This window comes from Dromiciops gliroides, chromosome 2, assembly GCF_019393635.1.
Source record: "Dromiciops gliroides isolate mDroGli1 chromosome 2, mDroGli1.pri, whole genome shotgun sequence".
In the NCBI taxonomy this organism is placed as follows: Eukaryota; Metazoa; Chordata; class Mammalia; order Microbiotheria; family Microbiotheriidae; genus Dromiciops; species Dromiciops gliroides.
Window position 1 is genome coordinate 325492153 of NC_057862.1, and position 10617 is coordinate 325502769.

Below are 10617 nucleotides of genomic sequence, written 5' to 3' on the forward strand. Positions count from 1 at the left end.
AAAAGGAAAAGCATTTCAGCAAAGCATATCAACACACCAAGTTGGGCAGTATACTAAAGATTCCACTTCTCAAAGAAAGGAAGGGACACATTCTCTTCTTTGAGGCAGATCTTGATCATTATAATTAAATGGTGTTCAACCATGCTTTTTCCTCTGATAATCCTCTGGTTCATTGTATCTATCTCCTACTCCTCCATTATACTTGTATAATGGGCCCTTTTTTTCCCAGTATGTTATTATTTTTATTCTCTCACCTGAACTGGAGGTAACCACCTCCAGGTTGAGTAAGATAATTACTGCTATATCTTCTCTTGCCACCATGCTCCCAACTCCCAGTGGTGAGGGTCAACTACAAAAGGGCACAAATCAGATTTCTGAAGGATAAGTACTCTTCTCCTATAACTACACCTGATAGGAGGAACTAATAAGAAAGTCACCCCAAAATAAGAAGCGGTATGTAAAAAATAAAGAAGAATGAAAAGGAATACCTTTCATATGATTTGGGGAAGAATTCTAAACCCAAGTAGAGAAAAGATCATAAATGGGAAAATATAAAACTTTCTGCATAAATATAAAAAGTTTTTACGAATCAATGTAGTTTTAATAAGAAGGGAAATGATCAACTTAGGGAAAATATTTGCATTAAATACGTCTGATAAAAGTCTGCGATACAAGATATATAGAGAATTAACACAAATGTAAAAGACCAAGAGCCATTGTCCAATAGATATTGGTCAAATGATACAAAAAGTGTTCAAAAGAAAAACTGTAGACTCTGATCAATCATATTAAAGATTTCTCTAAATCATTAATAATAAACTGACAAACATAATAAAAGGTGGAAATTATCAATATTTAAATGTATTTAGGAAGATTAGAACACCAATGCACTCATAAACTTGAGGACTCTCAATATGGGTACTGTGCCCAGTCCCTGTTCTATGCCCAAGCATATGGTTTGGATTGGGTTCAGTCCTGGATGAACTTGCTTCTAATTAGAAGGGTTAGCCTCCATTTTCACACTCACTTGGCTTATTAAATCCCCTATCTGATTCTTAAAGGATAATTTTTACTTAGATTATATCTAGGGCCTTCTCAAAAAGGGATAAGTAAAAAATAATGTACCCGCTGTACAAAATGAATTGGGCAAGAGATAGGTAATTTATTCCTACATAAAAAGGAAGACAAAACAAACAAACAAAAAAAGACTCACAAGTACAAATTACCAGAACAGAATTCAACAATTTATTTTACAACTACCATCACAATCTGCAAGGAAGCAAATATTCAAGCCTCATTAGAACACAAAGCATTTGGTAGGATTGCTAATTAGGCTTTTTACATTTCACCTAAGCACTATATTGTCAAAGCCATTCTTGGTACAAATTTGCTGCTGGTGGAATGACCAGGCCTAAGCTAAAAAATTTAACTATGGATGTCCTTTTAGCCTACTCCTGCAAAACTATCTGTTTCACTAGCTGGACTGAGAACCTCCAGACCTTATACACTCATGAGTTTGTCTCTAATTTTGGATACATAAATCTCAAGAAATTTGCTCAATAACTGACACAGGGAAGGAAAAATAAAGGGAACAAGGCAGCCAGAGACCTATGACAGAATCTCCGTAGCTGAATCTCTACTCTACAAGGTGAATGGTGTGGCATGGGGGAGGGTAGAGATGAGCACTGCCATCCCTCTGCATAGTAGAGTCACAGTTAAAGGCACACTATTTGTTGCATATGATAGTTTAAATCATCCAAGTCATCAGCTCTTCCAGCCTGATCTAGAATAAGGATATTCCTCTAACAGTGTAAGTATCTCAGCAATGGGTCATGCATAGCTGGAAACAGCCCACTCAAAGCTTCCATGTGGTCACCTGGAATCTTGAATGGTGACTCCGAGAATAATCCACAGGGGTGATGGAGACTGGTGGAATTGTAAATTATCTAAACAATTCAGAAATTATGAATTTCTGAACTAAAGAAAAATCACTAAACTTTTTATACTCTTCCACACTGAATAGGATCATAGATTTAGAACTGGAAGAGACCTTAGAGATCCTATAATCCAATTCCCTAATTTCAAAGATGAAGAAGCTAAGGTACATAAAGGTTATGGGATTTGTCCAGTGTCATATAACTACCAAGTGCCTGAGGCAGGATGTGGATACCTGTTTTCCTTCTCTAAATTCAGTGAATGTCCCAAAGAGATCGAAAAAGAAAGAAAATTTCCATATTATAAAAATTATAATGACATATTTCATAGCAGCAAAAATTCTATGGGTAATGGCTAAATAAATCAGGATATGTGAATATAATGAAATATTTTTATGCTGTGAGAGATAATAATTATGTGGAACTTGGAGAACCTTGGGAAAGACTTTTATGAACTGATGCTGACTATAGTAAGCAGAAGCAGGAAAAGAATACACACAATAATTAAATAGTATAAATAAAAAGTATATCCCAAACTGAAAGATATGTAATTCCAATGACCAATTTTCGTTGTCAAGAAAAGTTGAAGCAATACACCTGCCTCCTTTTATTGGAGACTTATAGGGCCACGAATGCAGGATATTGCATATATTTTCAGAAGGTCACCATGCTTCGTGTGTGTGTGTGTGTGTGTGTATGTGTGTGTGTATAGGAGTAGCATTATGCCTGCCTTCTCCATAAACAAAATCTCTTCTTATTTCTGTGACCTGTGTTGCAGAGTGACCAAGCTCTGGACTCACTTGGACTAGATTCAGTTTTAGAAGCTGGTTTAAAAGAGAAGCACATCTTTAGCTTACATCCCTTTCCAGAATTTACTTTGACAAATTTCTTTCTTTCTTTCTTTCTTTCTTTCTTTCTTTCTTTCTTTCTTTCTTTCTTTCTTTCTTTCTTTCTTTCTTTCTTTCTTTCTCTCTCTCTCTTTCTTTCTCTTTCTTTCTCTCTCTCTCTCTCTCTTTCTTTCTCTCTTTCTCTCTCTCTCTCTCTCTTTCTTTCTCTCTTTCTTTCTCTCTCTCTTTCTCTCTCTCTTTCTTTCTTTCTCTCTCTTTCTTTCTCTCTTTCTTCCTTCCTTCCTTCGTTCCTTTTTTTTTTTTGGTGAGGCAATTGATGTTAAATGACTTGCCCAGGTTCACACAGCTAGTAAGTGTTAAATGTCTGAGGCTGGATTTGAACTCTGGTCCTCCTGAATCCAGGGCCAGTGCTTTATCCACTGCGCCATCTAGCTGCCCTTGACAAATTTCTATAGCTCATGTCTAGTTCTTGGAAAAATGCCAGGAAAAGGGTCCCCAAATCTTGTATGTTCAAGTTATAAATGCATATTGGGTACAAAAAAGCTCTTATTTTTTCCTTTTGAAAATGCAAAAGACTTGGAAAGCATATAAACAATGCATAAAACACATAAAAGTTCTTACAATAGCCCATAATCAAGTCACACAATTCTCTTCCTTTCTGATGAGTCACACTTTTCCATAATGTCCTAAAATCTTTTAGACTCACCATTGCTCTGTGATTGAACTCTCTTCAAAAGACAATTGAACTTGAAGCTACTATACCTTCCACCCATACTCTGGTGAGTCCCTGTTTCCATAGGGGTGAATGTAACCTTCCCCACCTTCCACTAAATTTAAAATTCCACCTTACACTTTGTATCACCCTCCAGATGAGAAAGCCCTCAGTATTATTATACAGGCAATAGTCTGACATGCTAGCAACTCCCTCTCTTCCCCTTATAAAGACATTCTTAAGACTTGTACACCTGCAGAAGGAAAACACACTAGAAGCTGTTAAGATAACTTTCTCCCAATCAGACATTCACGATTGTAAAGAATTAATTGTTATTTGAGGTTTTTATGCCTTGGCGCACACTGGCCTGGGGCTCCACAAACCACACAGTAGCTGTTGCCATGGTGCTGGCACCTCACATCATCACCACTCACCGAAGCCTACATTGGCCTGGCAAAATGATAATGATTGGAAGCCTAGTGAGGGCAGTCATGTGACTGTCAGAGCAGCCATCCAATTGGCTGGGGGCTGTGTGGAGTGTGTGGGGAGGAAGGAAGTTGCTTTTTTTTTTTTTCCGGCATTCTAGCTGGAAGCTGGAAGGTGACAGGAGCTCTGCCGTGTATTCTCAGCTGATTCCTGGGCAGTGGCATTTTTCAGGTTGTGTAATTTGCCTTTCCCTATTTTATTTCCTTTCCCTTAATCCTACTGATCCTGTTTGTATTTTTTTTTTTAAGTTTGTTCTTGTTAAAATAAATCCTGTTCTGTTTTGAGGGAGGCTGCCGTCTCCTTCCTTGCCCCAATATTGCGGCGAGTCGCTTAGCTAACACTCCCCAATTAAAAATTGGTCCCCATACTATTTAACTCAGAGTAATATCCAAAAACAAAGTTCAGGGTTTTTGCTTCCTCATATTGTGATCATGGTCTCTAGTTCTGCTCCTCCCACTGAAGGGATGAGACACTTGGGTGGTTATCTTTTCTCCAATAATCAGGTTTCCGAGGAAATCCCCTGTCCTCAGTTAGGTAATGCCCAGCACAGTAGCTACAGCATAGTAGGTACCTAATAAATGCATGTTAACTGGTTGATTGAAATCTAAATTTTAGACTTTAGGACTCCTCATGATGCCAATCCTAGGTCCAGAGCTGACCAGGAAATCTTCTTTCTCTGACTTTAAGGTAAGATTCTAAAATTATATGGCCTAGAAAATTCCCATTCTCTATCTAGAAGTCTGTCTTTTTGGACTCAAATATGAAGTTCCAAAGAGGCAACCCTCAAGAACTTCTTGATAAAGCATGGATTTAGGAATTCCCTTTGGTCAGGCACATAGGTGAACACATCTGTGTCTCCTATGAGTCTTTCAAAACCCACCATCAACAGATCCTGGTGGGAAGAGGATACTCCTCTTATCACCCCCCTTTTCTTCCCCAACATATATAACTTGCCACCTGCTGTACTCTCAGGACCTCTCTGAAAGAAAGGTGGAGGAGGAAAAGCAGTGAAAGAATAAATCTTCTCAATGGGGTTTGATTTTTCAAGAACTGGTTTCACCAATCAATTCGTGTGGGCATCTCCCCATCAATTAAATACATCCTCTAAGTAGCACTACTGATGACTCCAAACCAACCAATTTATCTTGGTGGCAATTAGAGTCACTGATATTTAATCAGATACCTTTAGTCTGCTTAACAATGGGACAATGGGAATGTTCACCTTCTAGTGAAAAATACAGTCAAAAGTGTACAACAAAGAATAAAGTTTCCCTGTCCTATAAACTTTTCAAATCTCAAACAAAAGTCTACTAGCCTCTAAGTTCATAAAGTTTTTTGATCAGACTTCTATAAGTGACAAACTATGTTTCAAAGTATATGCCTCTTACTAAATTCCTATTTCTGGTGGGTGGGATGCTCTCAAAGCTCAGTGGCAGAGCTCACACGATAGCTTATGAACCCAGTGTATAATCAGTGTAACTTGAAAGGTGTTCACATCATAAATTTGTAGCTGGAAGGGACTTCAGAGCTTATCCAGTCCAATATTTTAAAGATAAGAAAATGGGGTGGCCCGAGACATGTAGGAACTCACCTAAGGTCACACAGGAAGTGGCAGAGTGCAAATTCAAAGCCAGGTCAACTAACCACTAAACTAGGTTTCTGTTGCACCCTGCTGCATTTTTCTTTGATTACTAATTTTTCAGATGATTCCTCCCCTCCTTCCCCAGAAGGGAATGGTTCTGTCTAGATTTACAATAGAAAAATATTTCACACAAATAGGACTAGCAGACATTTCCCACCCTAGATCAAAATCAAATATAAACTCTGTGTTCAAGAGCTCTAAGACAATTCTTTGCTAGATGTTAGAAGTTCCAAGAAAAGTCAAATTTGGGGGACTTATAAAGGGCACAATGAAATGTTCTCTCTATTACTCATTCTCTGAAGAGTCTGGTTTTGCTCACAGGTAGGGCTCTAAAGTAGTTTTGAAAAATACCTCGAGCTCTGGGAGGAGATATTTTATGCAGTGTGGTAGCAAAACTCTGATATTTTCCTGTTTAGATTTATTGCAATTTCTTCCTCTCAGAAGGGCTACTGCTTGCTCCATCAATGAGATGGTGAATTGTCTCTGACAGCAATGAATTCACTCGACATACACTTAAACCCTCCCAATTACAGACTTTTTCTTAAACCTCAAAGGGCATTAATCATGTAACTTAGGAAAGACTTATTACGACCTTCTTTGGTATCAATCTTTGAAATACCCCACATGTGAAGAGGCTGTCTGCAATCAAGAGAATCAGCAAAGTCTTAAGTATGAGAGTAGTATTTTCCATGAGAATCAAGGGAAACAAAACAGGAAATGAAATCAGAGGAATTTCAAATCTGGACAAAGGGAATGAATGCAATCTATTTAGCACGACATTGTAAGAACACACCCAGCCCCAAGTCCTAGACCTCCATCCCAACTCTAATCAAAAGCTATTGGTATTTGAGGGTCTCTGTTTTTCCCTGGCTGTAAACACACACACACACACACACACACACACACACACACACAGAGCTGCAAGCTCTTTCAATATTCTAGAAATAATTAAGTACCTACTATGTGCTTCTGCAGAGAAATTGGAAAGAGACACAGAGCTTGCAGTCCAGTGGGGGAATTAGAAATAAGCACAGATATTGAATAATTTACACCAATATTATTAGATAGGTGCAGAAAACAAAGTAATAGGTGAGGTCTGAGGGGGAAGGTGAGTATCAATAGGGGCATTCAAAGAAATCTTCATGGAGAGTAGGTGGAATTTAAAATGATCTTTAAACAATGAGTAGGAATTTATCTGGAAAAATGAAGGAAAGAAAGCATCTCAAGGCATAAGAAGTGATATGGACAAAGGTATGGAGATAAGAAAGTAGCAATTGTATTAAGAGTAGAGAGAATCATGTGTGATGAGAGTATAGAGGAAGTGAAAAGGTAATATAGAGTATGGCAGGAAAGATGGGATGGCACATATTGTGGAACACCTTGGTGGACATATGGAGTAGTATGAAAATTCCTCAGTAGATAACAAGGAACTACAAAACATTTTTGAGTAGAGGAGTAATGTGAGCAAACTCGGGAAAATTATTCTAATGGTGGCATGGAGGATGGATTGGAGTGGGGAAGAGAATAAAATTGGGAAGACTTGTAAGGAGACTGGCACATAGTAGGCACTTAAATGTTTTTTAACTGCATGCCTTTTGCAATAGTCCAGGTAGATAGTATTTATGAGAACACTTTCATCTTCATCCAATCCAGTTATTCTACAGGGCACCACCACAGGCATCTCTGACTGACTTGTGACCACATGCATTACTTCCTCCCACCCCCAACACACATACCTCTTATTCAAAAAAAGTCAACATTACCATCATTTCTGGGAATTCCTGGAAGTCTGAATATAGACTGCCTACTCCAAAATTCTTCCTTTGTACCCACTCCCATGTCTCATATCCCTATCTGTTATGGTTCCTTGTCCGGTTTTACCTCTTTTCCATTGTGCCCTGTGGAACTCTTCATTCTATTATTCATTCATTCTTTCATTTATCTCTCTCTATTTGTTTATTTACTTATGCATTCATTCATTTATTCATTCATTCACCCATACATCCATCTATGTTCTCCTTTATTCATCTATCTATCTTATATCATCTATCCATTCATTCATTTGTTTATTTACTTATTTATAGCAAACTTTCCCCAAATTAGACCTCTTCTTCCTACCCTTCCTCCTTCTTTTTGCACTTATAGAAACCCAGCTTTGTCCAGCATACTGACATTGTTACCCTGGTCACTCTCTCTCTATTAGTTAATGGACCTTCTTTCTTACTTCCATCCACCTCTCTCCTTCCAACACAGGAAACTGAGCCAAGGATAATCTGCATCTTTCCTCTTTCTCAGGGGTCTGTCCAGGGCCTCTTGGCTACCACTTTCATTCAGTGAATGTTCCTCCTTTGAGATTCACTCCATTCAGATACATCACCCAATCTATATGCTAGGGGGTTTTTAAACTGTGTCTGGCCTCTCATTTTTTCCGCCCCTCTATTTTACTACCTAGCCACAATCTTCCACTACCTTAGAAACCACAGACTTACACTCTTTTATACTTAAGGACCTCAAGTTTCAGTTTCACATTCCCTCAAATATCTTTGCTTCCTCTTTCATCTACCTCCTCAACTCTTGTGATCTACATCTTTCCTCCATGAATAGGATGGGTCAAATTTTCTATCTGATCATCACTTACAAGTATTGTTTATAACTCCATAGCCCAGAACTCTTAAATTCCCACGTCTGATCACAACTCCTTCGTATTTAAGCTCTCTCTATAGTCACCATTCCTCCTAAATCTATGCTTTGCACTCACCACAACTTGTACTCCCTCTACCTTTCCCAGGTCATCACCCATGCTCTGGACTCTCAATCCCTTCAAAATCTCTCCCTTACAGTTAAATAATTCAACTTTGACTCAAATCCCTTGCCACTGGATCTATCCTCACTGGTTTCTTTCCGTACTTCAACTCTGGATGACTCTCCCCACCTACTTTCTCTGCTGTTGTTGCTGCTTACATGTTGCTCAGTCTCTTCCAGAAGTCACATAAATGTGCTAACTGGATCAACTACAAATGTTTGTTTTCTATTCTCAACTTGGCCTTCACCTCTGTGTCTGAGACTTTTATTTCTGGATCTGCTCTCTACTGCTTTCCCCCAAGCAGCTATTCCAAATCTTCTCATTTCAAGCCACTGATACCACCACCTTCTCTATTTCTCTAAGCAGATGTTCTTGTCTAATACTTAAAGCAATTTAGGCCACATATCAGGAACTTTCCTTCCAAATTCCACATTAAAATCACTTCAGTATTAATTCCCATTCTGGTGAGGAATAATTCTTTGCTCTAGTCTCAGAAGAAGAGATAGTCCTTCTTTTTGTCATTGCCAATCCTTTTGCTTACGCCCTTGAACCTATCTCTTCATATCTCTCCCAGATTGTTCCCTTAATCATTCCCTCTCTGTCCTTAATTTTCTTCTTTTTTAAACATTTTTATTGATTTTTATATCACTTATACCTTGTGTTTCTCCCTTTCTTCTTCTCCCCCTCCCCACAGAGAGCTATCCATTATAACCAAAAAAGTTTTTTTTCCATATAAATATTTTATTATTTTCCAATTATATTTAGAGATAGTTTTCAACATTTGTTTTTATAAGATTTCTAGTTTTCTCCCTCCCTCAACTCTCTTCCCTCCCTCCCCCCCTCCCCAAGACAGTAATCTGATATAGATTATATACGTACAATCACATTAAACATATTTTTAAAATATGGAATGCTTCATTAATTTGCATGTCATCCTTGTGTAGGGGCCATGCTAATCTCTGTATCGTTCCAATTTTAGTATATGTGCTGCTGAAACAAGCACCAGGTTTTTTTTTTAAAGGAAAAGAAAAAAAATCACAAAAACTCACTGTAGTTGTTCTTTTTACCCTAAACCCTTCCCTTGTCCATAGGAATATAAACTTAGATTTTCATTACATTTAATTTTCAAGCACTCATTATCTATTGACTCCTTTCCTGCTAACTTCAAACATGTTCAGTTGGGCATAGCCTTTAAACAAAAACCCTTCCCTTGGACCTGATATCTCCTCAAGTCATTATTCTGAATCTCTCCTACATTTCACATTCAAATTCTTAGAAAAAAAAAACAAAACACAACTGTCCACACTTCTTGTCTTTACTTTCTCACTTCCCACTCTCTTCTCAACATCTTGAAACCTAGCTTCTGTTTCCATCATTTGATGAAAATTGTTTTCTGCAAGGTCAGCAATAATCTCTTTATTTCTAAATTAAGTTCTCTATTTCCAAATGACCTTTTCTCAGTTTTTATCCTTCTTGACTTCTCTGCAGCATTTGACACAATTGATCAACTTTTCCTTCAGGATACTCTCTTTTCTGTGGCCTTTCATGACAAATCTCTGTCATGTTTCTCTTCATATCTGTTAGACTAATCTTTCTTAGGGTCATATGTAGATTCTGCATCTATATCCTGCCTCCATCTCAATCTTGAGCTTCAATTTAGCATCTTTAATTTCAATCTGGTATCTCTACTTGGATGTCACATAGACATTTCAAACTCAACATGTCCAAAATGAAAGTGATCATCTCACCCTAAATCTACCCATCTTCCTAGATTCTCTATTTTTGTTGAAGAAACCCAAGCAGTCATTCTTTTTTTTTCCAGCTACTTTTGTGGCTTTTTAAAAATTTTAAATGAAAGTATTTTATTATTTTCCAGTTACATGTAGAGATAGTTTTCAGCATTTGTTCATATAAGATTTCCAATTTCAAACTTTTCTCCCTCTCTCCCCTCCCTCTCCCCCTCTCCTAGATAGCAGGCAATCTGATATAGGTTTTATAAATAAATAAATAAATTTATACACACACACACACACACATATACACATATACACACATACATATACATAACATTAAACATATTTCTGCATCAGTCATGCTATAAGAGAAGAATCAGTGCAATAAGGAAAAACCTCAAAATGGAAAAACAACAGCACCAAAAATGAAAGAAATAGTATGGTTCAATCAGCATCCAT

General features: G+C 37.6%; 1 non-coding gene across 1 annotated transcript; it reads right to left on the reverse strand.

Moving 5' to 3' along the window:
• Nucleotides 1-9324: 9324 nt before the first annotated feature.
• LOC122744871 lies at nucleotides 9325-9428 on the reverse strand. Its single transcript, XR_006355209.1, has one exon. It is a non-coding gene; the product is annotated as a U6 spliceosomal RNA (small nuclear RNA).
• Nucleotides 9429-10617: the final 1189 nt, after the last annotated feature.